The 26610-nt window shown below is 34.2% G+C and overlaps 1 protein-coding gene across 11 annotated transcripts in view; it reads right to left on the bottom strand.

The window, feature by feature from the left end:
- Tenm4 (teneurin transmembrane protein 4) overlaps positions 1-26610 on the bottom strand; it is a 2881475-nt gene that overhangs the window by 2237864 nt on the left and 617001 nt on the right. The gene's annotated exons all lie outside the window — the stretch shown is intronic.

The raw sequence follows: 26610 nt of genomic DNA, 5'->3' as shown, positions 1-26610 counted from the left end.
AAACATATATTTTTTAGCACATCTTCTAAAACATGGACAGACATTGTAAACAATCTCTGAACTGCCAAACCAAAATGATACATTTCTGGTCTAACAAGAAACATTAGACCAGATGCCCTGGTAAAGTTGGAGCCCCTCAAATATACTCTTATTCAATGCTTTCTTTCCTACACTTTGCTATACAGGCCTAATGCATGCTTCTTAAATGAAATAAAGGAAAATATTGGGCAGGTCAGATCAGAGCCTGACAATGCAATGCACTTAAGGCAGGACAGGCCAGAAAATTGCTCAGATGCTTTTAGTGAGAGGCTTAAGTTCTGTTTTATACAGCCTTGAGTCTATCACATGCTAAGGTTACATGACCTGTCTGAATTTAATTTGTACACATGTAAGTGAGAATTATAATAGTATAGAGTTATTTGTTGTTATTATGGCAGTATTGTTATTATTATCATTAGGAAAGGAATTTGTGGTTATATGAAGCCATCAGAAAGGTACATACATTCTTCAAAAGTTTATGAAGTATAAAGACTCTGTCTCTCATGTTCTCTCATGGAATATAATTTGCTTTAAAAATAATAAAGTACTCATAGTCAAAGAAGGCATTACTAAGCAGTGACTCATCCACAGCTCCAAACAGCTTTTGTTAAGGTCACAGTGACTCTTATGTAGCTAGGAAATAGCTTTGCTTTTGAAAATTTGAACTAATCAAACTCATGCCTGGAACGTAAAAAGAACAGCCAAAAAAATTTTAAAAAGCAAATGAAATAAGTGAGAGGCAGATTTTCACTGAATCAGAATAAAATAGGTATATGTGACATAGTCGCTGCTTGCTGCTGAATTAACATTGGCAATGTTAGCATAATTTGACATCCAAATAAAGATATTGAAAGTATAAAAAGGTGATGTTTCAAAAGAGTGAACTATGTGATTAAGCAGCGTAAGTGTTGTTTAAATATCAACCTTACAAATCATTTGAAAAGCATTTCACACACAAAACAGTGGGAGATTGAAAAAAAAATAAAATGGTTAGATAAAGACAAGCTAGGCTCTTTTTAAGAGTATAAATTCTCAGGGATAATGGAAAAGACAATTCTATACACATTACCTCTGCTTGTTACTCTTTCATTTCTTTTTCTTAAGAAAACAAGAAAAAATAAGGCTACCCAGACTTAACACTCTTATATCCAATATTTCCACAGGAAGTGGACTCTTCTCTCCTTCCATACATTAGAAAACCTGTTCAGGACAAAAAGTTCTAGATGTCTCACCAAGGGAAAGTATATCCTACAGAAAAGTACAGAAGACAACAACATTTTGTGTCTGATGAATGTTAGAGCTGGACCACTTCTTAAAGTTAAAGACAGGTGATTTGAAATTCCAACTTTGTGGAAAACATGCATTATGTAAACTGACTGAACCTTAGTTTTCTCATCCATAAAAGTGGGATAGTAATATATAACATGTTTGGAATAAAGAATTAATCATATTTCTGCTTTTTTAGTCCTAGCTATGACAGACATCCTTTGCCTTTGCTCAAGATCAGACATCAAGTTATGACAGAGACAAGGTTACAGTCTCTATATCTCACAGGAAATATCAGTGCTATTTTCTCTTTACCAAGGTGCCTCTCTGCTATTTTTCAACTGGATCCCAAATTATTTTAGATTATTTCTCTGATGGCCCATATTAAATTGAATGATAGCACCCAATGTATCCTAATCTCATGAATTCATTTATTAACAAGTAATTGTAAAGCATCTGCTATATGTTGGGCATTATTCTAATTACCTTGACAAACTGTTTATCAGTGGAGACAAATAGCCTGACCTTGAGCAGTCCAGGGAAAAGAGTGAGAGGGCAGATGACATAAAATTGGCAAATAAACAAGAAATATATCAGATGATGATAAGTGCTAGTTAGGGAATTAAAATTGGGTGCTTTGATAGAAAGTGACCAGGTGGTTGTGTTAGATTGGATAATCAGGAAATCACTCTCTGGAGAAACATTTGCTCTGCGATCTGAACTAAAAGAATCCAGCCATGCAAAGGGAACTAGTGTGGAGCCAGTGCAGCAGGAAATGATGTTAGTGTGTTCAAGAAATGGGGAGGTTGGTGCAGCTTAAGCAGGATGTTGGGGGGTTGGGGAGTGGCATAAAATCAGAGTTGTAGTCAGATACTATGTGCCCTAATTAGAAGGACTCAAAGTCAAGTTAAGGAGTTTGAATTTTATAATCTTTACTATAAGAAAGAGACTATTGGTTTTAGCTAGATGAAACACCACATCAGATTTAAATACATGTAAGAGAGGGAAAGAAAGCCAAAAAATAGGAAGTGGAGATAGATAGATGTTAGAGTAGATAGATAGATAGATAGATAGATAGTATATAACAAAATCTAAACTGACTATGATGTTAATTATTGTCAAACTTGTCAATTTTAGGCATTGTCTTAACAAGAAAGTTCAAAATAAAATAAATAAAACCTGCACATAACTCCAATTCCCAAACAAGAATGGATAGGATGAATTTGCTGGTGATCAAATTCAGTCAGAAAAACTGGAATTGATTTTGTATTAAAAGCAAAGCATATCACCGGCCTTCCATCCTTGGCCTCCTGCCAAGCTCCTCCCTCTATGCAACTACCTCCTCTCCTGAGCCCCTCTCAGCCTTTGAGTGTGCCTCTGCCTGAACCAGTTCACATGCCTGAGGACATGTCCTCTTCTTCTCCTTGCTGAGGGCCCTCTCCTTAGGGCCTTGTTTTCTCTTGTTCAGATCAATTTGACCATAGTTCCTTTATACCCCATGTTCCAGCTCAAGGACACAAAGGTTCTTCTTTGGGCTCTTACACATCAGTAAGTGCAAAAATGGAATTGGTGGGACTGAGAAAGTTTCAACTGACTAGTAATTAAACTTACATTTTTAAGAAAAGGAGATGGGTCTCACTTGCATCTACTTCATGGCTGCCACTTTGGTTATCTTGAATATAAGGCAGATCCATTTTTCTGCACCCTGTAAAAACTAGTTTTCTTGAGAGTAGACGGAAATCGTGATCAAGATGGGAAGCCACTCTTCTGATTAGGGTACATTAGGTGACAAAAATCAAAGGCTTTCACAAATGTAATTAAGTTACCCCAGAATATGAATTTGAATTAATCAAAATGGAGATAAGCTTGACCTAATTAAGTGACCCTTTGAAAAAACAAGTGAGAGCTTGCTTGAAGAAAGAACTTTGAAGCAAGAGATATTCCTGTTGGTCTTGACGACAGGAGAATTGGATCCATGAGAAGGACATGTAACCAGCATCTAACACAGAGAGCAGCTCCAGGCTGACAAATTGAGGCAACTAAATTCTCCCAAACCCAAAACCTTAAAAGAGAACTTTGAGCTACAGAAAGGAATGCAGCTCAACCAACACCTTGTTTGCAGCCTTGTCAGGCACTGGGCACAAAAATCATCTTATTTCTGCCTGAGCTCCTGCCCACAGAGATTGTGAGACAATAAACATGTTGTTTAAAACTGCTCAATTTGTGGTAATTTATTATGCAAAAATAGAAAACTAATGCAATCTGGATAACATTCCTGGATCTGTTTCATTAATATTACTCTGTGGTTATTTTAATCTTCTGTACCTTCACTTCCCCACCTATAGTATAATGATTTTGTCTCTAGCCTTTTTTCTTTTATACTCGATATGGTTAATACAGTCTTTCCAAGTGATAGCCTATTGCAGTAATTTTTCTAACTGGCTTTTCTAAGTGCTTTAGTCCATTTAGGCTACTATAGCATAAACTGAGTATTTTATACACAACAGAAATTCATTTCTTACAATTGGAGCCTGGGAAACACAAGATCAAGAAGCCAGCGGATTCAGTGTTTGGTGAAGACTTATTTCCTGGTTCAGAAATAGTGTCCTATCTCTGCCTCTGCTGATGGTGGAAGGGACATTGGAATCACCCTGATGTCTCATTTTTAAGGGCAATGAGCTTGTTCATGGGCACTCTGCCCTTATGACCTACTCACCACACAAGGACCAACATCCTATATTGTCACCTCGGGGGTTAGGAAAGCAGTATAAACATTTGGAAAGAAATAAAGACCACAGTAGGAAGTGTTATGATACACTCAGTTCTGAAAACCATGTCCATCTATCCAACTTATTCTTGTGTCTTAAATCCTCCTTTAAAAATTTGACTAATCCTTCTAGGTATTGCTCATAGGCCCCTTCTACTGGAAAGAGTTGTAGGATCATTTTTCCAAACTCCCTTAACACCTCCTCTGAGCATCTTTTTGTTGCTTTGGCCTTATTTTATAGTTGTTTGATTATTGCTTCCTATTTTCAATAGTATCATAAACTCTTTGATAATAGTGGCCATATTTTTTCACCAACACCAAATATGACTAATCCTTATTATTTGCATATTTCATATTTGCAAATTGGCCAATTGCTAAAACGTGTTTAGACTTTAAAATCAAAATTCATGTCACTTGCAGATTCATTTACAGATGTGCACATGTGCATATTGGCAAAAATTTGAGTTTCCTAATGAAAATGCTCCCAGCTGAAGTAGAAAAAAATAACACTTTTCCTTCTTGTATCAGCACTCATTCTAAAAACACTTAACCTGTTTTTTTGTCTATTTAGTAATAAGAATTTTGCATTTGGTGCTTTTTGTTGGTGATTTTGTTGTTTAAAATGGCCACCAACCATAATTAAGAACTGCTATCTAGTGAGAGTTCACACAAGGAGGCTACAAATAAAAGAGGAATTATCTTTACTCTAGAGAATCAGTTCACAATCCAGCAGTGAGTAATACAACATGATAAATGCTTGATGCAGAAGATTCAGCAGTTATAGAAGTTCATCAGGAGGAAAAGCAAATTTAAGGAAGATATCAAGGTTGGTATTCTGGAAGAAAACAAATAGATAATAATCAGGTACAGGAAGAAGGTAGAAGAAAGGGTAAGTAAAAGGTTCTGAGATGAAGAGGACTTGGTATGAGTAAGGAATGGAAATAATTATAGTATATCTAGAGGATGGCAATTTAGTAAGGGGGGAGTGGCATGGGATAAGGCTTGAGAGATTGCAAATATATAGCATACTTTTGTAATATGTTATTCCTCTGCATATGGAATGCTCATTAACAATAATTGTCAAAAGTAGTCTAATAATCCATGAATGAATAGCTGAATGGATGAGCTGAAACTTGCATAAACCATCCAACAGATATAATTTTCAAATATACTTGTTTAAATTCAGTATCAGTTGTTTTAAGGTATATATTTATATCCTATCAGTTAAATTACATGTTCAAATTCTAAACATAAAACTTAAGAATCGTGAAAGGTTTAACTGAAAACAAAATAAACAAATAAGTGATCCAACAATTTTAAAAAAATTATAAAGCGGGACTAATGTATAAGAATAATTCAAAATAAAGAATGCTTGGAAAATATTAATTTTCCATCAATGAAGGAAGTTATCACAGCTTTACAAAGCACACCTGCCACTAGTGATTTATAAAATGTTAATATGTTCGGGAAGGTTCATGATATCATGAAACAATCATTCTTACTTAAAATTTCAGAATGAAAATAAAATAAAATTTCAGAATTGATGAGTTTGAATTGCTTATTCTCTACAAAAATGGTAACAATCTATTAATCCTTTTCCTGGAATCATCACAAAGTGAACTTTTGTTCTTTTATTCTTTGTAATGTTCATGGTGTGGTTTCAAATTTTTACTATTTTAAATTATATTTTTTCTCAATGTGCTAGTGACTTTAGTTGGTTACTCAGTTTTCATTAGTGTGACACATACTTGAGAGAAACAATTTTTTTTTCATTTTTCTTTTATTATTCATACGTGCATACAAGGCTTGGTTCATTTCTCCCCTCTGCCCGCACCCCCTCCCTTACCACCCACTCCACCCCCTCCCTCTCCCCCCCCTCAATACCCAGCAGAAACTATTTTGCCCTTATTTCTAATTTTGTTGTAGAGAGAGTATAAGCAATAATAGGAAGGAACAAGGGTTTTTGCTGGTTGAGATAAGGATAGCTATACAGGGCATTGACTCACATTGATTTCCTGTGCATGGGTGTTACCTTCTAGGTTAATTCTTTTTGATCTCACCTTTTCTCTAGTACCTGTTCCCCTTTTCCTATTGGCCTCAGTTGCTTTAAGGTATCTGCTTTAGTTGAGAGAAACAATTTTAAAGAAAGAAAGTTGTATTTGGGCTCATGGATTCAGAGGTTTCTGTCAATCTTCTTACTGTGTTGTTTCTGGGCTATGGTGAGGCAGAACCATCATGATAAATAAACATGGCAGAGAAAAGTTGCTCACTTCATTTCTGCCAAAAAGGAGAGAGGGAGAGAAAAAAGAAGGAGAAGGAGGAGGAGGAGAAGGAGATGGAGGAGGAAAAGGATGAGGAAGAGGAGGAGGAGGAAGAAGAGGAGAAGGGAGGAGGCAGGATGGAAGAAGGAGGAGGGAGAGGGAGGGGGAGGGGAAGGGAAAGGGGATGAGGAAGAAGAAGAAGAAGAAGAAGGAGAAGAAGAAGGACAAGGAGGAATGAGGAATGTCTTTTTCCCAGGGCACACATCCAGTTAGTTAACTCCTCCACCACCTTCCAAGTGTGCCATCACATTGTGAATACATGAAGGGACTCTTCCATTATGAAGTCAAAGCTCTCATAATTCAATCACCTCTCGATGATTGGATCTACCAGTTGGGGACCAAACCTTCAGGAGTCTCTAACATTTAGTCAAAATAGACGTCTTTCAAAGCGAATCTATTAGTCTTGCTTTTAAACCTGTGGGACTATTTGCATCCTTGGATAAGACCTTATGTATCATGAGTTATCCCTATTAACAGTTAACTCACCTAGCTTATGACCCAGTTCTTTATGAATTTAAATGACATTACAATTTAATCACTACTATGAAACTATCTTTACTTAAATGTAGATTGTAAGGAGAAGGAAGATAGGAAAAAAGAAGGAAAGAAAGAAAGGAAAAAAGAAAGGAGGGAAGGGGGAGAGAGAGAAAGAAGAGAAGGACAGAAAAAATAAGGAAAATATTTTACTCAAAGACTAGTGGGTCTTATTTTGTCTTGTTTCCAAGTAAATTTAATTCATGTTTGTTGAATTAAACAAACATAACTACATGAAAGAAAGCATATATGAAGAAATGAAGTTTTGAATATATTTAATATCATACTTCTTTATTGGGTGAAGATGTGGAATGGGATATGGGATCAATAAGATTAGAGCTCTCTATTGTGGTCCCATGGCACAGTAATTTCACAAGAAGATGATGAATGCTGGAGAGAAGGCTGTCCAAAGACTAAAGATTACTCAAAAACGGTAAGTTGAAAAGGGAAGAATGGCCTTTTCAAGATGCTGTCCACACCCGAAATGTGAGTTCAAAAGGCTTATCTTTTACATATGAGATAAAAATCCAAATGAATAATATTCAGAATTACATGAGAGGGAAGTGATTTCTACAAACATTAGTGGTTCAAAGACAATCAAGCAGGCATTATTGTTACCACTGCATTTTATTATGATGTATTTATAATAGTGTGAATTAAAAATAACTCAAGCATTAAACCTTTAGATGTAGATTCCATATATTAAGATGTATTAAAATAGAAAATAATGGAGATGGCAAAGTGATTATGGAAGGATATTCATTTTATTCAACATTATGAACTATTAAAACAAGTTGGTATTATGTGTATATAAGGGTGCTTCCTAAGTCTACTAATATGATTAGAAAGATGAGGGTAGATATTAGCAGTAATATTTCTTAATGGATAAATGGCTTCCTAATGATTCTATTTTACCTTAATTTTAATGTCTATGGTTCAATTTTTCCAAAATGAATAAATGTTTTTGCTTCATACACAAACCATAAGTATTATCAGTTTTTATACCTCACACAATCTTTTCTCACTTCCTCAAGTGACTTTTGTCTTAAGGAGAAGTGGATGGAATTCAGATCTATTCCCTTATTGGAGTTTGGATAGACTTCCATAGGCTGTTTTAGCACGAGAGGAAATTTATAAGGATTTCTACAAATTCAGCCTTAAAAATTGGCCCCTCAGCTACTTGTGGAAGGGTTCACTCAGGCATGCAATTATCCATCGCAGGTCTAATTGCCCATTTGCATGCACAATTTAGAAAGGCACAGTTGAAATTTAGTCCCAGGCTCTCCTACACTAATTTTCTCCCATGAAATTGACATTTTAAAGAACATCAGGTGGCTAAAACTCCAGATTTGTTATTTATTTCAGCAGGAAAGGAATTTTTCTCCTTTCCAAGTTGAAGGTTTGGTTTAAAAAATTGAATTAAAAGATGAAAGGGAAAAGATAAGTACACAAATTAATGTGCCTCCCCTCCACACTATAAGGAATAGATTTTTGTTTGCCCTGAAAGCAGTTACAATGTCATTAGTTATCCAATTAGCAAGCCTGTCCCTATTTCTGCCTGCAGAATTAAAGACTTTCAACCATCTTGTGATTTTTATCCCCATTTATAAATACCTTTATACTCATCTGTATAAATGAGGATAATAGTAAACACTTCTTAATACAGTTTTGAGAATTATAGCTAATAACACTAGTAAACAAATATATGTAGTGGGTCTTCACTATTGTTTTCTTTCTGTTCTGCTGTCTTCCTTTATTGAAACTACTCTTCGTCACTCTTCCAAGTAATCATGCATAGAGTTGATCTGTGTCTGCTTATGACTAGAAAAAACAGCAAGTGATGAAATGGAATCATCTTCCTTTGCCAAGTCAATTAGCTGTGTTTGAAATGCAGACATGGAAAAATATACATTTATGAATTTAATAATTAGATTCATTGTGCTATTTGGAACCATTGTTATCAATGGTCTTATCAGAGGTAAAGAAAAAAAGATATCATCTCTAGCTACTGGCAGATATTGTGAGAAACTAGCAATGAATCTTGCCTCTATTATAACATGTTAAAAACAACAAATCAAAGAAGATTTCAACTAAATAGGCCCTTTTGAGTAAACTGTTTACATAAAAAGTGTCTGACATCTCTCTGAATCATGAAAGGAGGAGATGTATTTGATTCTGGCCATTCTGGAAGTGAACCCAGTAGAGTTGCTAATGCACTGTTGCCAGCCTGTGCTCCTGGAGCAAAAGAAGTGGATTTCTTTACAGAAGTTTGAGGTGTACAAGGATGAGTTGTAATAGATGATGTCAGGACTTGGCCAAGAGGGCCAAGGAGAGGGATGAACAAACCTCAGTAGAGAGAAACTGACACTTGGCCATATCCCTTTCTCTCCATCCCTACAGGCTTCTTGTACAAAACAGGCTCTTGACTAGGGGAAGAGAGTTCAAATCTAAATCAAGTTAATTTTTCACAGTTTCACAAGCTTAAGAATTTTGAAGTGGGTATCAGCTACATATTAGCCTTATCAACACTTGACACTTAAAAGTAAATGCATTATCATAGGCAATTGATTAGTAGGGAAGGAGACAGGAAGGAAGGTCAGAAGGAAGGGAGGAAGGTGTTCTTTTCTTCTTTTTTTGTTATTTTTTTCTTTTTATAAGTAAAGGAGAAGACATTTACATGCATTTGCATGCTCTCTTGGTCACCCATAGGGGAAATTTCAAAAATAAAGAAATAGCTCTCCTGCTGTCTTTTCAAACACTTTTCTATCTTGCTGCTTTAATCTTTTTTTCTACTGTAATTAGCTGGCAGTGAAGTATGGTGAACATAATACCTGAACAAGTTCAAGAAGGAAGTAAAAAAAACTAATGTATATCACAGGTTATTGCTGTAGGCCTAGAGACAGATAAGTCTGTTTTGAAGTACCCACATGAAATTATCATGGATGGGATTGATATTATTGCTGTCTAGGTTGCCTGTACACTATCACCATTAAAACTTGGTATGTGCTCTTGTTGTTATTTTCATGAAGATTGAAGATGTGTAAACAACAGTGTAGGGGGAAAATGATGTGTATGTCTGACTGGCTTGGATGGAATAAATATGATAGGCTGTCCACAGATTATTGGCACACTCATAAACCATGTCCAAATTTTTCTTTTGCTACCATATGGGGCAGTAGTACTTCTTAAGCACAGATCACCACATTCCTCATTTTGAATCCTGCCTCATCTATATAACTTCAATCTCTATGGGTTGTTCCTTCTTCTCTGCTTGATTTCTGTATATTGAATGACCTCTGAGCCTGGGTCTCGGTATTATTCTTACTTTCTTTCCACCTTATTTCTATGCTATCTTCTTCAGTAACCATCAACATCATTTTTATAGGCCCTGGATAAATACATAGTTATATCCCAGTACTGACCTTATAAATAAGCTTAAGTCCTATTCCTCAACTGAAGGAGAAATTTTAAAAAAATTCACAATAAACATGATCACTAAACCAGCATTGCAGAAGATACATAAAGGAATCCTACACACAAAAGAGAAAGATAAACACAATCAGAAAAACACAGGAAAGAGTAAATCTCACTATGATCAAATTAGCAAATGAGGATTAGAAAAGAAGCAAACATCACCAAAACAACAAAATGATAGAAAATACTATATACCTTTCATGTTTACACTGAATATTAATGGTTTTAATTCCCCAATCAAAAGACATATATTGTTGGATTAGATTAAAAAGAAAGACCCAACTATTTCTTGCATAAAAGAAATACATCTCATTGACAAAGACAAACATTGGCTTAGAGTAAAATAATGGGAACAAATATTTTCTAAGCAAATGGAAACTGAAAGCAGGCAGAAGTAGCTACACTCATGTCTGATAAAATAGGCTTCTAGCCAAAATCAATCAGAAGAGACAAAGAAGGTCATTTCGTATTAATAAAGGCAATGATCCATCAAAAGAAGATAACAATTGTTAATATACATGCACTAAATGTTGTTACACCTGATTTGAGTAAACAAACACTACTGGATTTATATCCACAGATAGATCCCCAGCATAACAATAAGGAGAGACTTTAATATTCCACCCTCCCCAATATCTTCATTAAAGCTCTAACAGCCATTTGAAATTTTGACACATGGGCTTATGGAGTGGCTTAGGTGGTAGCACTCCTTCCTGCCAAGCACAATACCTTAAATTCAATCCAGAATATTGAAAAAAAATAACACAGATATATGCTACTTTTATATATATAACTTTTGAGTCTCTGCTTGTGCTCCCTGGGACTTCTATAGCAAAGTTCAAGAAAAGTTCATTCCTCCTGTATTTCCATTTTATTAAATAACACTAGCATATACTTACTTGCTTAAACCAAATGGGAGTCATCTTTACTTTCTCTTTTCCTCTTTCCTTTACTACTTATGTAATCAAATATCAAATCCTTCCTGGTCCAAAATATATTGCAAATTCATCCAGTTCTCTTCATATTCATTTTTGAACTTCCACCATATCCATCATCATTTTTCTCCCAGACTACTGTAATACTCGTCTAGCAGCTACATGACTCCACTCATGCCACCTAAAATCTATCAACTAGTCCCTCAAAAACTGACTCAATCTGTGCAGTCTCTCCACCCAGGACCTTTTGTTAAAATGCAAATTGTAAACTATGTATGTTTGCAAGCCCAACAGACAATGAAGACTAACATTTCAATTCTTAAATGAGGATTCAAATTTCCCTGTAAAATATTTGGACCATCTATATTCTCACTAATGATATCTGAGAATATTCATTTCTTATACGTTTGTCAACATTAGTATTACAGACATTTAAATTATTTTGTAATTTTATGGACAAAATACAATGTCTTATTTAAAATTTTAATTAAATGATTCAATTTATTTTTAACTAATGTATATGTGTAAAAATTGTCCATGTTTATGGGTATCTTGTGCTGTTTTGACACATGCATACATAGTGTAAGTTTAAATCAGGGTAAACTTATCTATCACCTCACTGGTCATGGTGGTTCATGACTATAAAGCCAGAAGTCTGTACATTGAGGCAGGAGGATGGCAAATTTGAGGCCAACCTAAGCTACATAGTGAGACCTTGTCTCTATCAAGAACAACAATTAAAAACTAAAATCAAACTCTGTCCTCAGTCATTTATAATTTCTTTATGGTTAAAAAAAACTTTCTTCTAGTTTTCTGAAATACATAGTACATTATTTTTATCTATAGTCACTGTACTTGGTACACCAGAGCTTTTTCTTAAATACAACTTAGTAGCTATTGATTGCTCTTTCCCCATGCATCACTCCCTATTGCTCTCTTCAGTCTGGTAACCACGATTCTACTCTTAGGTCTTATGAGATCAACTTTTTTTATACTCCACACATGAGTAAGATCACAGAGTACTTATCTTCATCATTATGTGTGTATTTCCCTGCTTTTTGTCATGAATTTAATTATCTCTTCATGTCCTGTGTGTTTCATTTTCTTCTTTTCCATCTTGTTCATAATTTGTTGCCCATTTTATGTCGGGTTGTTTACCTTTCTTAAAATTGAACAAAAAATTATGTGATAATGCCACGAGTCTGTTTTATGTGTTCCATTTTCCCCTCAGCATGTCATTGTATTTTAATTTTATGTGCGTGCTTAGGTACATAAAGTATTTTATATTTAAATTTTCTTTATTAATAAACAAGTAGCTGAATATGTTTCTCTTTTGCTTATGACCATATGTTCTCTTGTGAAAAACATAATTCTCTGCTTTAAAGCTAAAAAAGTAGCTTTCTGGAATAAAAAAGAAAAGAAATCTTTGCAGTATTATGTTTTCTAATGTAATTTTCTTTATGTTTATTGGTGTATAACTTGTCCGTTTCAACAATTTATATTTTGCTGGAAAAATCACCCATTTTATGCAGTTCAAATTAACCTGCATATTTAAACAAAGAAGATGACCTTATAGTTTTTGCTTAATCTCACTTGCATTTTAGCTATATTTTACACATTCATTGTAAATCTTTTGCTTTTAAAATTTTTCTTATGCTTCTTGGTTGCCTATTTTTATTGTTTTTAACAGAAACTGATATTACCATTATTATTCCTACATTCAATTTCAATTTGGTAATATATTAATTTTTAATCTTATTAACACTTTTCCTTTTGTATCTTTGTTTTGCCTTCTAGTTTTTGAAATTATGCCTATCGCACATATTTCTAATAATTTTAAGGTATATAAAACTGCTAAGTTTACAAAGTACAGTTACAGTTGTATTTCACAATTTTATAAACCACTTCAGTTGACCACTAAATAGTTTATTTTAAATTTTTATTCCCTTTTTTAAAGTTTTTATTTGCAGAAGCATGAACATTTGAGTCCAGTTAAGAATTTAGATCTTTCTAGGCATATTTACTATTCTAGTAAGAGCAATCTGAGTAAATTTTCCTTTTCTGCCACTTGTCAAGAATCTGTAGAGCTGGGAGGGATGAGCAGTTACGGATAGAAAATCCAAGGAAAGAATAACAGAATTTCCTCGGACCTAGGCCTATAGCCCACTGAAGGAACAGTATATTTCCCTACAGTCTTGAAGAAGGACCTGTAGGGAGGAGGTGTTTCACAAAGGTATCATCCCTCCATGTGGAAGCATTTCAGCTTTTGAAGCTTTCAGATGAGAAGGGAGAGGAGGGCAATCCTGACTCCTCTTGTGCTGAACACAGCTATACTAAGGATTCCAGTAAATAATTTGATAGCTACCACTCTTTCTTTGCTTAAATATTTTCAAACACCTATTGCACGCAAAGCTTTGTGCAGTCTCTGAAATAGCAGAAAGGCATGGTATTTACTGTATTTGCACCCTTACTGTGGCCACTTGCCCACCTTCAATGCTGTTGATAACAGAACATTTAGAGGTTATTTGGATGTTGAAGATCTTCGACAAGATGTCTTAGAAGACCATCAAAAAAGGGGGAGAGAGGAGAACAGGAGAGGGTCGTACATGAGCACAAATGGCACTTCTTGTCAGAACTCCCACAAACACTTAGATGAAATGTTAATGGAATTTGAAATGGTTTTACATTCATAGACTAGTGAAAGATCTAGAATTGTATGGGTTATAATAAGTTACATGTTGCTGAGTTATTTCTAAAGATCAATGAGACCATTACATATGTGTTTACTTATTTTTGACTCAAAAATAAGTAAACCCTTAGGGAAGAACAAAAACCTTATATTTGTTACTGTCTTATTCTGATTTTTCCTCTGTATCTTACCCAGTATAAAGAGAATATTTCAATTTCACACAAATGACAAACACATCAGGCTTCTGTGTCCCTGGTACTGTGTACACAGCATCTTGTTCATTAGCTAAGATGACTTTGTGCAGTACTTATCATCATGCCTCACTAAGGGAAGGAAGCCATGGTCGAAGGTGATTGTCACTGATGAAAGCTGCATAACTAAAGTATGGTCACTCCTTTTCAGGAAATTCCATGAATTCAGCCAATATCTGCCAGACCAAAGATGGTATAAGCCACAGCTCTATTACGTGTTCAATTGCAAGCCACATCTCTATTACGTGTTCAATTGCAATACTATAAGTTGGGGTTGGGAAAGTGACAACCACTGAGTAATAAAAAAGGACTCATAATTAATACCCATTTCAGAATATCCTATAATAAAATCTTTTTTAAAAATCTCACTTCTGAACACAGATGAGTTTTATGAGTATGGAAAGAAATAATGTATGTGATGCCCTATAATGGGCACAAATTAATATGAAGGAGTATTAGTTTTATTAAAATTATCATTAGAGTAAATCATTTATTTATTCAAATGTATGCTTTGAGCTCCTTCACATTACCAGACACCATGCTAGAGAGTATGAGAGAAAAAGTAGGGACTCTCATAAAAGGAATTTAAAACTTAGGAAGGTACATGATACTTGCACTTCAGATACAGAGGACTGTCTGTCAACTGCATGACATAGTATTCCATGGTAGAAAGAACACTGGGGCTGGATTGCTGCCCTTGTCACAGATCAGAGATGGAGCTTCTTGCTCTCTTGTCTTCACTGTGCAATTCAGTTTTCTCATCAGCTAAATGAAAGAAGTAGTCTAGAAGATTGCTAATATCTCTAATATTAAGTATATGAAATTTATAAATTATTTACGAAAGACTAATTCTTACTGGATCAGGAAAACCACTGAAGAATTGAGATCATGTTTGAACCTAATCTTGGTTGATTTCATTTGAGAGCCATCAAAGAAACATGGGGGAAATGGTCAGGTTTTAAGGAAGATATGTTTACTACAAGAGTAAATTACATTTTTGGCTTAGCCATGAAACATTTTGGTCCCCATTATATGTGGTATATTTTGGAAAATGTCACCAAGGTTGAAAAATCTGAGCAAAAATATTTTAGAGGCTAGACATTAAGCTCTCTGCTGTGACCTACAACTTTTTAATTTTTGAAAATTTGTTTCTTTACTATTATTTGAAGATTGTCTGCATACAGCATGCAATCCTTTTAGTGCTCACGTTTCAACACCTTTCTCATATCCTATAAAATTGATAAACCTTGTTTAGGAGTTGCTAGTTATTTTGAAATCATGCTGTTATCAATTTTTGCCTTTCACATATTTTTGCAAAGATATCTTAATGGCCTAACACACAATGAAATATTTTCATGGAAGTGAAAAAAAAATCAATCAATCATTGAATTGTTGAGCATTCATCCAGATGTTAGCAGTGATCAGTCAAGGTTTTTGTGTGTGTGTGTGTGTATGTGTGTGTGTGTGTGTGTGTGTGATATGGTGGCCTTCCATATTCCAATATATTTTTTGGATATAAAGACTTTGAAATTAGCTGATTTTATTTCTGGACTAAATTAAAATCACTACTAATAGTGCCACCTTGTGTCTGAAATTTAAAGTCAAGGGACAATGTTTATATGTGACAGAATTTTTAAGCTAAAACAAAAGCAGATTAATTAATCTTACCCAAAGTTCTTCTTTCTAAAATCAAACAGTGGAAGGTCTGGGGAGGTAAGTGACTTGTTTAAAGCCATTCAGTCTAGAGAATGGTGCAATTGGGACTGAAAGCCAAGATTCTGTTTTTTTATTTGGTCCTTTAAAAGTACAGCACAGTTTTAGACTGCTCACTTTTGTTGATGAAAGCAAAGTAATCAACTTTAGCTTTACTAAAGCAAAGTATGGATATAATATCAATTCAATTTCAATTTTTTGTTGCTGTTGGATTCACATTTTGATTAAGTATCATAAAATCCTGGTAGTAAATGTGTTTGGTAATAATGTATGTTCTTATTATAAATGAGTGTCAGGGACAATTAACTTAAAGAATATTATCATTGCAATTGTTTTTTAAAACATACTAGCTTAAGAAAACTTATTCAAACTATTTTCCAACATTATCTTAATTTACAGTAGATTAAAAGCATGGATTTAATTTGATTTTTAGAAGTTCTTTTTGGTTTTGTTTTTAACAATGCTTGGGATTAAACTCAGTTTTACCACTAAGCTACATCCCCAGGCACCAAAGTAATTTTTAATAGAAGGCTGAAAGTGAATGATACAATAATAATGCAAAAATGAACCATGAAATCAGGTCTGATAGACTTTTCATCCAAATATTAGAAAACTGTTTTTTCATGTACTGTCATGCTGTCTTTATAAATTAAATCTTCTTTCATCAGAATTCATATCTGACTTTTCAATTAATAAAGATGTGTTCAGTACATAATAAAATGTGGAAAGATTTTCTCTATCTTGAGAATCCATAAACATGATTTAGTTAACTTTCAAAATTAAGGGTGATTTATTAACACCCAATTAAACATTCATGCAGTTCCTATTTTTGTGTTGGCAGAGAAATGGCAAGCATTTGAAATGATAGAAAGCAGAAGAGAATCAAAGAAATCTGTATTTCTTGGCCACTTCTGCTATAATCGAAACATCACAAATGCTCGGTATAGTAGTTTAAATGAGATAGGACTTTAGAGATTTTTACCTACAATCCCCAGTGAATATTCCATAATATTGTTTCCAGATTCCAGCTTACCTTTCTCCTTTGCCTTCCCTTATAGTCATTTAAAGCACAATCTCTAAAATATATCATATAAAAATATATGTTATCTATAGATCTATCATATAACATATAATACAATATATGTGTGAAAGATGGCTTCTGTATAATAGTAGCAAAACTTTCCTTCATGGCATACATCTCCAGATTTTGGAATTAATAAATATATCTCATTTAAAGTTTATTGCCTTATTTGGTTACTAAAAGCATAGTGACCAAACTACACTTAAGTAGTTAAGAAGACATATGTTTTGTGGTCATTAATTACAAACAGGAGCAGGTAAGGACAATGGGATTCTTTTCAAATATTAAGATACAAGATTTTCAAATGCATGCATTTGTCTGATAGAAATCATCCCACAGAAGCAAAAACAATAAAGCAGAAACTAAAAATCATCTACTAGTGCTTTCATTAAAGACTGTTGTGATCATATCCTCTGAACCAAACTTTGGCCTAAAAGAAACAAAGAAGAAGCTGGACATGCTGACCCAATCCTACAATCCCATCACTGAGCAAACATAAGCATAATGATCAGAGTGAGGCAAGCCAGGCTATGTAGTGAGAGCATGTCTCAAAAAAAGCAGAGGGTAAAGAAGAGGATCCTCAGAACCAGGATTCCAGATAAAGTGAAAAATAAGATATAATCACATCAACAGTCAGATGACAAACTAAAGACAAAGACATCCCAATAGATGTCAGCTGCCTTATTGAGAGGAGACCAATGTACAGCAGCCAATAAGAAAAAAATTGATATAAATGACAGTGAAGTACACAATTTAACTTACTGTTTTCTTCCCAAGTAATTGTCTCTAGTTATCAGGTCTGGATTTTTTTAATTTTAAAAACTTGGCTTTCTGAAACCAAACAAAATTTCCCAGAGTGACTGTTAAGACATAGAACACTGTATTTTATTTTAAAGAAACCACAGTTTAGTGTTTCAGATGAAATATAAATATAATTTACAAATGTGACATCTTCTGGGGTAAAGAATAAAATAAAGACTATCAAGAACCAAAGAGATTAGCTTAATGCTATCTCAGCACTGCTAACTAACTCCTGGCATTTATGAAATATTAAGAGAAGGACTTATCTACTGACCTGAAAGGGAAATGAGAAAGCTATGTACTGAGTGAAACTAAAATATTTGCCTCAGCTTAGGGACTTGATAAATTAACATGCTTAGGAATAAGGACTCAAACCAATTTTAAAAAATCTGAAAAAAAGGGAAAAATCCAAAAATAGAAAGTGAAGAAAGAGAAAAGAAATGCTGGACTTCCCAATATCACATCTATAATGGGTCTATGGTAGGAAAATACAATGGCACAGGCATTGGTGTAGACATATGTGATCTTCTCAAGGCAAACTAGCATACACTCAAACACACATACCTCAACACATGAATACCTATAGACACATATACTACACAGTGCTCAAAAACAAGTATCTGTGAACACACACACAACGTTATAGCTGGCTTTATAAAATACAACATAGTTGGAATATTAAAGCATATTTTCTACTTAAAAAAACTGGAGTATCTTTTTTTTATCTTGTTAAGTTAAAGAAAGCAGATTAGAAAGTTATCTCTAGTATCATATCATTGAAAACATGGAAAGACCAAAGTGTTGACAGTGGATTTTTGAGGTGGTAACTTGAAGTCATAGAAAATTGTTCTTTTCCTTTTTTAGTTATGATATTTTATATGTCCTGAAAAAATATATTTCTTCCATAATATTTTAAACAAAACAATAAAAGAAAAGAAGAAATATAAAATTTTAGGATGGAATTCTTTGAATGATAGAAAATTCACTAGGAATCAGGAGTAAGATCTGTGAACCCTAAATTGTTCTAGTGTTGGTCAATTAGCAAGTGGATGAAATATTAAATACTAGTTTACTTCAATGTAATGAATCCCCAAAAGCACAAATTAAAGATCAGGTAAGAACCAAGTAATGTGCACCAAGAAAAAAAGTACAAGATGAATGGATAAAGAAAATGTGGTATATACACAATGGATAAATAAAGAAAAATGAATTACGTCATTTGCAGGAAAATGGATGGAATTTGAGATTATCCTGTTAAGTGAAAGAAGCCAGGTTCAGAAAGACAAATATCACATGGTTTCTCCCATACACGAAATCCAGACCGAATATATGTGTGTGTGTGTGTGTAATAAAGGTAAATGTGGGACAGTTTGGCGGGACAACGGGAGGGGAGGTGAAAGAATGAGGGAAGATGAATAATGTTGAAGTACATTGTGTCAGTAAAAGAAGATGGCATAATAAAACACACTAAAAAATATTAAAAGAGGGAAAGTGGGGATAATGAAAAGAAATAGCAATAGAAGAGTTTAATCTTATCAAAGTACAATATATGCATATAAAAATGTCACAATGAAAGCCATTTTTACAATTAACATACACTAATAAAATAAAAATGAATAAATAATAAGTAAATGAATTGGAAATGAAGAAAGGGTGGGAAGAGGAAGGAAAGGAAATAGAATGGGTGACGGAGAAATACAAAGAAGTGAGAAAAAATAACCATGTATACATATATAATAAATGATTCAATTCATTTACTGTATCTCATACCCTCTAATTCACCCTTCCTTCATCTAGTACTAAGTATTATTGCTGAAACCCTTTTCAAAGAAGTTATAAAATACATTATTTAAATAAAGGTTAATTTTCTTAAGTTAGAGGAATTACTAGAAGAATGCCTGCCACACAGTTGATGTCAGTTTTACAAATTGGAAAGTCTAGGAAGCTTGATGATGATTTGCTCTATGGCACATTAAAAAATAGAAGGTGAAACTGTAGCTGACAGCAGTATAAAAGTTACATCAGATGGCTGGCGAAACACAGAATACCCAAATAAAATTGACAAAAATGTTTAATGTACACTGCTGGTCAGAATTTGGAGGCAAATATCCATATCCTTCTCTTGAAGGCATTGCTATATGCTTGTTATATTAGAAATTCCAAATGATAGCACAGGAATTTATGAAAATGTTATGTGTAATATCCTTTACTTCAGAAATCAGTTGTCTAATCTATCAAAGAATATAAAATAAATACAATTATCATTTCAAATGTCATCTGAGCCAGGACACTAAAATGTTCATATATTTGGTGGCAATGTACATTGTACATTATTTGCCAGAATTAATTTATTTAACCCCAAGAAATTCAAATATGAAAAACTATATATGTACATCTATATACTTATCACAGATTTACTTATCATAATTTTAATGCAATGTTAATGTTAAATTCTCAACAAGTATGATAATTATTCCTTATATACTTTGTAGATATAATGAATACAATAAAATATTTTTCTTTTAATTCATAAAATTGCTGATATAAACTAAGACTAAGGTATTTCAAATGAAGAAAGCATAAACTCTGAGGAGTGGTGGGGTGACTCAAGTGGTAGAACACCTGTTTAGCAAGCACAAGACCCTGAATTCAAACCCCAATACCACCAGAAGAAAAATAAAAGAAAATGTAAATTCTGTTTGTGACTATATAAAATATGAATCAAGTGAAGATAAAGTGAAGGATAAGGATTAAAAAAAACAATATTGTTTGAGATAAAATGCAATAGAATGGTGATATGCAAACATTTTATTTTTCATCATTTCTTAATTATTCTGCATTACTATCTTAATAAAAATATCTATGCAATAGAATAAGTGTGCAGCAAATCATAAAACTTGGCTGTAAATGTTTGTGTGTGTGTGTACTCATATATAAATAAATTTACTTGGGATTTCTTGAAGTTTATGTAAATAAAATAACTTGGAGAACTTTCCATCAAAAATAGTTAAAATATTCAAAGCAGTAGTGGTCTTTAAATAAACACTTTCTGAAAGCAGGGATTTACTATGTATAATTCCATGGAAGGTTTCATTTTATTGTTACTTATTTACTTTTTTAAGTTAGAGGATGTATGGAATATGTGTCCAGAGGAAGGCAACCATGTGATTATCGCTGACTTAGTGAATGTAGTGGAGACAGAGAAAATGAAGCCTGCGGGGTAAGATGTTTGTTCTTAATCTTCTGTGTGATGTGGAAACATTGATGTATTTTACCAAGAGGCGTAATGGGATTATATTTGCATTTCTTAAAGATTGTTTTCACTTCATATCCTGATTCTTCTCCAATTTAACCTAGAGGGAGTATTTACATGACTGGCCTTCTCCACTTCCTGGGAGCTTGGCTTCCAGCAGAGGTTGGCCTGGCCTGCCTGCCTCAGGCTGCAGCTGCCTGAGACTCTAAGCCTCTGTGCTGAGCTCCCCAGGAGCTGAGGACCAGGAACAGGCCCACAGATGCATGGCTGAAACTTGCAGGAACAGGGACAGCAAGAATAATGAGGAGGCTGCTGTGACAAAGCAGGTGAAAAACAAGAGTGTGTATGTGTGGGGGCTTCAGATGACAGAAATTTTGAACAGAATTTAAGAAGCAATTACACATGTATATAAATGGAAAAATGAGACCTCTTAAAACTATTCCATGAATGCAGGAAAGGGGGGGTCAAGGAGAATGATGGAAGTGGTGAATTCAGCTATCACATATTGTAAGAAATTTTGTAAATGTCACAATGTACCCCAGTACAACAATAATAAATGTAAAGTATAAAAATAAAAAGTAAAAGAAGCAAATTGGCAATCCTGACTATCTACTTACCTAGTTTCCTTCACAGAAATGGAAGAAGGATTTATGCATACATTTAATCTTCCTAAGAAGATCTGAAACTTCTAGTTTGTAAACCCTATATTAATTTGATTTATTTACCATACTAAAGTTTGAACTCAGGACGTTGTGCTTGTTAGGCAGGTGCTCTACACTTGAGTCATGTCCCCAGATCTATCACTTTAGGTGTTTTTTTGAGGGGTAAGGTCTTGCAGTTTTGCCCTGTTTGGCCATGGAACATGATCCTTCTACTTTCACCTCCCGAATAGCTGAGATAACAGGCATGTGCCACCATGCCTGGCCCTATAAACACAGTTTAAATTTTTGGTATCCCCCTGTCTGTTGAGACTGTATATGGCTATAGACTTGTCTTATTTGCAGGGATAAATAGATTATATTGGTAAATAACCAGAAAGCAACCTCATCATTGACCCCTTGGCTTCTTGTTAAAAGTTGGTCTCAAGAAAATAAAAATATAAAATTTAAAATGCATAGTTTCACAAGTTTCCTAGAATGATTAATTCAATGAAGATGCAATATTAGAACTATGGAGTTTTAAGTTATACAGTCCAGATAATCAATCTAAACACTGCCACTCCATTACATTTGATCCCCTTTTTCTGATATATTCTAACAGAAAGAACTCGTTGTCATCTTTTATATCAGTCACATAACTGGCTAATCTATTACTTCTTACATATTGCTACCTGTTACCTAATACTTACCTCTCTTCATAGAAATGCAAGCAAGGTCCATAGGAAAGGTTTTGTCATGATTTTGGTCACTAGCATATCCTAGTGTCTGGCACAAAGATAGTAGACACCCTACAAATAATTGTTGACTGAATTGATTCAATGAAAGGGAATATGTGGATTCAATCAGATTTAAGTTGTGATACTAAACCTGTCTCCAAATCATAGGTAATCACCAGAAAAAGTTATTTTACATGGGTGGAACCAGATGGTGGGAACCTGTCACTTGGAGGTTTCAGAGGCCTTCCACCTGGAAAACATAGTAAAGAAAGGATGGAGGAAAAGTGTGGGGGTTTAGTCCATTTCATTCTACTATAACAGAATATCGGTGACAGTGATTTATAAGTAATGTATTTATTTCTTATAATTCTGGATGCTGAAATGTCTAAGGTTGAGGGACCTGCACCTAGCCATGGTCTTCTTGCTGAGCTGTGCATTGTGGAAGGCAAAGGACAAAAAAATGCATGCGAGAGAGCAAGAGAGATGAAACAGCTAAAACTCATTAGAGTCCCTCTCCTGTGACAACTGGCTGTCTCAATAATGACAATCATCTCTTAAGTTCCCACCTGTCAACACTATTGAGTTGGGGTTTAAATTTACACTACATGTACCTTTGGAAACACAGTAAAATTATAGCATATGGTGTCTGGATTGCCATCTCAGTCAAATGAATGGAAGCTGAGCGCTGGAGGGGCAGAAGAACACAAAGTAGACCCAAGGCACTAAGAATGTATACTAATCAGTGCACAAAGGGCCTCTCAGTGTCTGACTATCTGTCTATCTATCTATCTAGCTATCATTCCTGTGCTTATAAATAAGGACAAGTAGAAAAAAAGTGTTTCCTGGGAAACACCCCTATACAAGAAAAGAGGAAATGAGTTAAGATGGCCAATGCTTCTCAGAAGTTTAGAATAAAAAGGCAACATGTACAGTAAACTGTTTATCATTAGGGTAGCATGGTGATAGAGAATGAATAAGTAATGGGGGGGGTTCGTTGGATTAAATCACGATATATACAGATCTGAAGTAATAAGGAGAACCCCACCCCTTGGACTATTAATATACATTTAATCAAAAATAAAAGAAATGAAGGAGGGGAAAATAAATCTTTTCTGGGTGTGGTTATCAGTGGGAGGGGTGGGCATAAAGAAAGCGGAAATGAGGGTGAATATGGTGGATGTATATGGCATCGACATATGCAAATAGAAGAATGAAAACTGTTGAAATTGTTCTAAGAAGGGAGTAAGGGGGAAGAGAAGAATGATGGAGAAGGTAAATCCAATTAAGATATATTCTAAGCACATAAGGAAATATTATAATGTATACCCTGGTACAACTATTATAAGCTGCTAAAATCATTTATAAAAGAAACATAAAAGCAAAACAAAAAGGGGCAAGAAGTTACATAATTTGATAAGAAGCCTACTAAAATCTTCAAGAAATAAATGACAATGGGAAACTTCGTAGGGTTCTGAAGTCCTGAGTGAGGCACAAGTGTGATAACCTGTTGAAATTTAGATGTAGAAGAAAGCACGACCATATTTGAACTCCACACTGATGAGGCACAGGGATCATATGGGGAACAGAGCCAACCATAGAGAAACGACTGAAAGAAGAGCCAAAGCAATGTGTGGTTTTTAGAAACCTCTTTGGATAATTAACTCCTGAGATATATCAAGATGAACACAAAATAGTTTCTTTTTACCGGATGTTTAATGAGCATCTACTAGAAGCCAGACAATAAAATAGGCACCAATATTATGAAGATAAATAAAACAAACCTCAAACCTTAACAAGTTTACCATTTCATGAAAGCTGGGAATAAGAAACAATTACTCCATCGATAAATGAAATTTTCTCAAATGCATAGGTGATGATGAATGCATTGTTAGTGGATAAATGTTAGTTATATTTATATTCCAATAGTAAATAACAATTTTTTACACACATATAAACTGGCTTGGAAATAAATGATACCAAATAATATCAAAATAAATTGCATCTGTGTATGAAGAAGGTATAAAGAAGAGAAAGTCCCACCTGAGTCTTGGGTGAGGGTTTTCTGGGGTTTTTTGGAAACACAGGAACCCTGAAACCATGAATCACCCACATTTGCCTTGAGATTTGTTTGGATATTTTTTCCTGGAATTTCAGCAAGTACCTTAAAATTTGAATGTATTATAGAACAGACGTATGTCCAAAGGTGGCAGAGTCAATGTAAACTATGCTTCATGGTGGATAATCTTTTGAAGTTTTGGCTATACTATTCACTAACACTTCATAGCCCATTGTGCTTTTGAACACATTGTGGTGTTGTAATGTGTTCTGCGCCCTCAATGGTGCCTACAGCTCAAAATTCAGATATTGTCTTTGCAGAAAATCTTAGTGGATATTTTTATATTATCCAAGTTTTAGGTGTAAAACTTTGGATGAAAAGTAACACATAGAGGATATGATTCCAAAAAGAGGTGATATTGTGATTGTAGAAATCCTGAGTGATTCAAAGTCAAATATTTGTAAAGGAATCATTTGTTTGGAAGGAGATAAAAACTGTCACCTCTGGTCCATCAGATAAATTTCTTTAAAAGTTATAATTATGTTCCAATGAGTCATGTTTAGTTCGAAGGTGATAATCTACGGAATTCCGCAAATTCTAGGATCTATGGAATTTGGATTTCTATGTGACAGCTCAAATGGCCACAAATATTCTTATAATTAGCAAGCATTTATTCTTTTGACTTGACTATTGTGTCATCCTGTTCAAGTGAGCTTATTACTGCAGTTGAAACCATATACTTACAATAAACTATTGGCTATTCAAAAAATATGGCATAATGAAATACACCAAAAGCTGTTGAATAATAGGGGAGCAGACAATAAAGAGTAAGTAATAGAGGGAGTTAATCCAATTAAAGTATAATATATACATGTGTAAAATACCATGGCAAAACCACATTTAACAATCAATATACACTTAAAATATGAGGGACAGGAAGGTAAAACAGGTCCTGTCCAGGGATGAAGACCAGTGTGTGGAGGGAAGATAAACACAGAGAATGAAGGAGAATTAATATGATCAATGAACACTACAATGTATGCATGTATACAATGTATACGTGCATGAAAATAGAGCAACGGAACATTGAAATTGTTTTAAGAAGGGGAAGAATGATGGAAGGGGTGAATCTAATTAAGATACATTATAACCACATATGTAAATATCACAATGAAATCTCCTAGAACAACTAATATATGCTAATAAAAATGCAAAAAAAGAAAAAAACCCAGAAAAAAAAACGCAAGATCAAGCAGATACTGCTGTTAGGTGGAGGTACTTTGTGTAACTCAATTGCAATATTAAATTAGAAAAATCAGTTTCAAAATGACCAGCTAAACCACCTATGCTACTAGACAATAAATGATAACTAGGTGGGAACAGAGGTTACTTAGATCATTCTTAGAATTCCAAAAGAACTGAGAACACTAGCAAGTGTGATGTATGCAAAACTTCTCTAATCCAAGGTTACACAGAGTAACATGTCACAAAGCTTGGGCTTTGGTCTTTCTGGACCAGAGTGATGCAAGATATGGTATAAGAAAGTTCTTGACATCCATTATTTCCTGTTGATGATCATGGAGACTTCTTCTGGTGACAACTGAATTCTTCTGATGGAATAATAAAGAAAATAATGTCCATATTACTCTGAAAGTACCAGAGGAAAGAAAAGCAAGATGAGTCAGAAAAAACAGTAAGAGAGGGAGAAGAGAAGAAAAACACACATTGTAGGAGCTTAATAAATACTTATTGAAGAAATATAGTAAGGAAGGGATTCAACAAGCATAACTCAGTTAAATGGGGAGATCACAGTTATTTGCCCTTTCATTTCTCACACGAACAAATGATAAAACAAATGTAGGAAAATGTCATCAACAGGTCAACACAAATAATGCATATAATAGTGTTTATTTTACTGTTCTTTCAATGTTTTCAAAGAACTAAAATGACACAAAATGGAGTTGTGGAATATGTAATGGTAGCATGGTTATGGTACGTTGAAACCTCACACTTTTACCCTTGTTTCTATTGATTCCCTACCCTTTTCTTCCACAA

Source organism: Castor canadensis, chromosome 1 (assembly GCF_047511655.1).
Source record: "Castor canadensis chromosome 1, mCasCan1.hap1v2, whole genome shotgun sequence".
In the NCBI taxonomy this organism is placed as follows: Eukaryota; Metazoa; Chordata; class Mammalia; order Rodentia; family Castoridae; genus Castor; species Castor canadensis.
The sequence above is the reverse complement of the archived record's forward strand: the minus strand, read 5'-3'. Positions and strand labels throughout refer to the sequence as shown.